General features: G+C 37.8%; 1 long non-coding RNA gene across 1 annotated transcript; it reads left to right on the forward strand.

Moving 5' to 3' along the window:
• Positions 1-1,957: 1,957 nt before the first annotated feature.
• Positions 1,958-3,201, forward strand: LOC113340500. Its single transcript, XR_003355523.1, has 3 exons — positions 1,958-1,998; positions 2,869-2,959; positions 3,056-3,201. It is a non-coding gene; the product is annotated as an uncharacterized LOC113340500 (long non-coding RNA).
• The last annotated feature ends 2,289 nt before the right edge of the window (positions 3,202-5,490 follow it).

A 5,490-nucleotide genomic window follows, 5' to 3' on the forward strand; every position in this document is an offset into this window, starting at 1 on the left:
AGAATTTTTCGTCCAAATCTAAGTTTCCGGGGAGTATTTCCACCAAGACAAATTTCTTAATGGTAATTTTCCATTTTTACCGATGTCACTCTTGGACGAGCTTGTAAACCAATTTATATTTCGATGTCACGATATTATAAAAATTTTATCGTCCAAATCTAAGTTCACGGGGAGTATCTCCTCCAAGATAAATTAACTGATGGTAATTTTCAATTTTTACCGATGTCACTCTTGAAAGAGCTTCTAAACCCCTGTTTTTATTTCCATGTCACTATCTTAGCAAGTATTTTTCATCCAAATCTAAGTTTTCGGGGAGTATATTTCCACAAAGATAAATGGATTGATGGAATTTTTACCAATGTCACTCTTGGACGAACTTTTAAACCAATTTTTATTTCGATGTCATGATCTTAACAAGAATTTTTCGTCCAAATCTAAGTTTCTAGGGAGTATCTCCACCAATATAAATTCCTTGATGTTAATTTTCCACCCATACTTGGATGAATGTGTCTCACATGGGTATGGTTTGGGTGTTTTGGATTTTTCTACTTTAGGGGAGCTGAGTAAAGATACCCTGTGTTTTTTTAAGTGTTTGAAAAATTGTCTAGTTAGTAATGATGCTGGTAGTGGATTAGGCAGTTTTATTTTTCATATAATGGATGTTGCTCTTCAAAAAGGTGTTGGATCCCAGCTTGTTGCTAGGTTACCAACCAAGGCTGTGTAGGAATCCTAATTGGGGGATTTATACTTTTTATTAATAACATTTTTTTATATTATACTATTTATTTATTTCCCAAAGCTATACTTGTTCACTAGCCAAGTTATCATGCTTGTACGTGGCTAAGATAGAGGTTGAATATTAAAGTGAAAACATGTGTCAGGGTATAAAACACGAGCAAGGAAGGGAGAGTACTGCACCGCTTTTTCTTTTCCAAGTCTCTCTCTAAACTGAACCTAGGATTTCAACATCAAAAACCGAACTTAAGGTTTCAGTATCAAACCAGACAAAATGATCAGGACTGCTCTAGTAGTAACTTCATTCCGATTTCTTCTTCTTGATGAAGAAAAAGAGATTGTTGCTTATTTTGGTTGCAAGGTTGCTCCTTGTTTTGGAGATGTTGATTTTGATCAGTCTGATGTCAATGATGATGATGATGTTGTTGACGATGAAGAAGTGGAGGACGGTGAAGAGGATGATGAGTATGATTTTGATGATGATGATGATGATGACGATGATCCAGAACACTTCTTTTGGTTTGGGCCAGTGCTTGAGGATGAAGATGAAGACTATGATGATGATGATTGGCCATACAAAGATGTGGTTACGATTATCGACAACATCAGTGAAGAAGAAGGGGATTCTCACTGATCCAGTCCTCTGTTTTCATGGTTCTGCTATGCAAGAATGGTATTCAATCACATCTTGATCCATCATCTTTTGTTTAGTTATATATATATATATATATATATATATATATATATATATATATATATATAAATTATAAGAAAACGTGGTGTTTGTCTTTTGATATTTTCAGCCTTTGATTTCGGTATTGTACGACTAAGATCGTTTGTTCGCAAGATATATATCTGTTTGTCCGTTCATGAGATGATCTTTTTTAAATTATTTTGACGTCGAGGATTATGCCCTGGCCCAACCAAAACTACCTTTGCCTTACCGTGACCAATGATAGTTTAATGAACTGTGACCGCACCAAAACTATCTTCCCTCATGCGACGAACCAAAAATACCCGGCAAAGGATTTCCTAATTAACTAAATCAGTTTACCTTAATTATTCGTTTCCTAATTAAAAATGGTTTTCCTTGATTCTTGGTTTCCTAATACAAAAGATTTTGCCAAATATTAATCCACATGGCTAACTATAAATACAACTCCATTTATAGATTTTTGTATAAGATTCTTCGCTAACGATCTTTGTGAAATCAATAAAAAAGAAAAAAAGGAGGGCGAGAATTGTCGACTCTATCAATATGAGGTAATCGTTAAATTGTGTCCTTTGAATTACTGTAATTCATGTTGTTTTATTAAAATTTATTTCAGTTACCATACAATTCCATCTCATATGTATGTTTTATACCACCTTCAAAGTTATCATCATCGGAAGTAAAACTCAAAACATCAAAACTTCCACCACAGCAAAGACATCGACCAAAAAAGGAAGCATCACAGGTAAAATTCTAATCGACAAAGGAAGAAATTCCTTAGACACAAATCCAATAGTCATCCAATTGATTTGTTATGGTAATTCAGAAAACAAGTTATATTCTTAGCACAAAAAGCATGGCGATAAAGAGAAAAATAAGAAAAGTTACGAGAGAAGGATCTGCAAGAAAAATTACGTCGGGAGGCAGATTTGCAGGTTCAATGATCTATAAATAGTTACAAAATATAAAACACTATTATTATTCTTTGGGTAGCATATAAGTAACTAAAAATAAATTTGTATTTTACATTTTATACACGGATCATGCGGTAATGTGGAACCTAATCAATCCAAACTTCAAAAAGAGCGGTAAAAAGAGCATATATCAAGGGCAAATTTCCGCTTAACAATATTTTCATATCTAGAGTAATCTTATTCAAAAAACCATTAAATAAAGTTTGTTGTGGTAATTGTTTGAATAGGCACAACAAGCACGTCGAGAAAGAGATAAAAAAGATAAATAACGTCGGGAAAGACTTAAAAAAGAAATACAAGAGAGACAATCTCAACAAATAGTATCAGACAAGAATTATGATTTCGTTATACAAAGAACTAAAGTATTATTTCACTCAGTGTATTTTGAAATACTTTATCAAACATTTACTTTCAGATGTCTGATAACTCACTTGATCAAACTGGCAGGAAAGGAGGCAATTAGCCCAACGACAACGTCGCAGCAGAGAGTTGAAGCAAAAGCTGGAAAGCCAGAAAAGCCAAAAAGGACCAATCAACGGTACGGTGCTAAATCATAAGAATATCCAATTTTCTGCAAGTGCAAAGATAAACATTAACTTTTTAGATGAAACAATTTCATGTTTAAAATTTATAGGCAACATGTTTGGCACACCAAGCACGCAGAAAAAGAGAGAAACGACAAAAAACATGTCAAGCAGACGTCATAATGAACTAAGGTGTGCAAATAGATACTGAAAAAGTACATGGACAAGATGATGCTTCTGTCAATGAGAAAGTTGATCGAACAGAAGAAGATGCAATTAAAATCCAGAAATAATTATCAAAAAGAAAAACAATGGTGCCAATTGTTGATGGTGGGTTTTAGCTTAGGGAAAAAACTGTAAAAGTCTGTCTACCTGACCCGACACCAGAAGTAGTAGACAATGATATACCTACATTTCGCAAGGAATTTGGAGAATATATCATAATCTTATGAGTGCATATGTCTCTCTTCACATTATATTAAAACTCAAGCTCCTAGATGAATTGTTCACTAGTATAGAACCTAATGAGTATTTAAGCTCCTAGTTGCATTACTCACTAATGACGGAGCCTGCCTAGTGTTTTCTTATGCTATGTTCTCAGCTCTTAATATTGACATGACATGATGATTAATGTTCACTCGCAAAGGAGTAGCATAAATCTCCTGAAGTGTCAATATTGAGACCTGCATGAAAACACTCACATAGGCTACATCACCCTCTAACAAAGAGATCAGCGTGTTCACACACCTTTTAATTGAAAGTTAGCGTGATCGAATGCGTTTAAATTCCTTAAGGAAAATCTAGACTGTCCATTTCAGTCTTAAAAAACGATCAAGGCTGCACGATTTGGCTACACAATTCAATAAGCCTAGTTTACTCCTAGCGGAACTAGGCGATCACCAGGATAACCACAGGCGAGCCCACTAATACCCTAACTGGTCAGACTCCACCTAGCACACTCTAACGTCATCGAATGCTAACCCCAAACATGGGTGATCGCGTTGTTGAAGAAGAGAGCTCAAACGAGCTAAGACCGGCCAAAACGGTCTCAGAAACATCACGACCGTCCAATTTAGATATCCTAGTTGGGCGGCTTAGATATTCCTTCGAATGATTAAAGAAGTGTTAACGTGTTCACCGTCGACCCAACTCCACACTTGGTCGATCGACTTGCTCATAGCAAGACCAGAGCGCATCAAATCGCCGACCCAAAGTAGGGTGAACGCGCTGTTTGAAAACCCTAAATATGCTTTGCAGCAACACACTACTGTCGCAAATTTATCATGACCACCCATCTTCGCCAGTCGAATCGAGTGGCTTAGATCTAATTTTAGATGCCTAGGAGATGTCAGTGTGCTCACGAGTGGACCGTCTTTTCACATGCCCGAACGGCCTGTTCAAATCAGCGTCCAACGCTTTGATTCTATTAGCCAAAAGAGGGTTGGCCGCACGGCTTCTAGACCCTAAACCGAACAAACGGTGTTATGCAACTGCCGCAAATCAATCGCGTTCGTCAATCTTTGCCAGCTTAGTCGAACGACTTAAATCGGATTCTAGATGGACAACAGGGTGACGCTGTGATCACCGGCCACCCCTCTTCCGTGAGGAGCGATCGGCCAGGCCACAGATTGTTCATGTGGCCTCCGAGCGATCACCCAAAAGTGAAAATTCACGCTACTTCAACATCAGTTATTAACTGCCGCAAATCATCTCAGCCACTCAACTTGGATAGACGATTAAAGTAGTCCAGATCTAAACTGGATCGACCGATAGGATTTTAGAATGGCTACCAGTCGCCACTCTCCCATAGGGCCTGACCGACCACTCCTTGGGATGCGTGCGTAGCTCCTACCAACTCCATGAAAGAGAACGGTCAAGCTCCTTTTAAGACGCTAAGTTCTGCGACTAACTTAGACGAGCTTGGAAACAATGATGCTTTGTATACATCGATTGTAAACGATGTTTTGTAAATATTGATTCTACAAATAATTTTGACCGAAAAGCACCATGTGCTGCTTTTAACGGCAAGTCTCATGACTTGACCCATTTACTCGAGACATCAAACATGTCACAAACTGGGGATGCTCACTGGGGTATTGGTGTGGCGGTTTACAGCGTGTGGCGTGCAACGCGCCCATTACGAGAACGTGTCAGGGAAGAATGGACGGTTAACAACAATGAAAGTAGTGGGTGAAAGTGTGACCATTTTTCCTCGTAAACGTGGTGATCACCACCTTTTACACAACTCCACTTCCTACGAGATCAAGGGCGCTCGAACATGACTTGTATAAATATGAATTCAACCTATTTCGACAGGACACAAGTGTTATCAACACAAGTAGCCAGAAACCATATTCTGATACAAGTCATAAAACAACCACACCTTCATAATTCAACATTCTGATCTCAAACACCTTTTTCTCTTCCCTCCCTAAGATCAACCCTTCTCATTCACTTTGTGACCGAATTGAATCTGGAACGAACATTTCTTGGTTTAGGCCAGAGTCTTACAGATTGATCTCTCGAACTCAAAAATACTCATGTA

This window comes from Papaver somniferum, chromosome 1 (genome assembly GCF_003573695.1).
Source record: "Papaver somniferum cultivar HN1 chromosome 1, ASM357369v1, whole genome shotgun sequence".
NCBI lineage: Eukaryota > Viridiplantae > Streptophyta > Magnoliopsida > Ranunculales > Papaveraceae > Papaver > Papaver somniferum.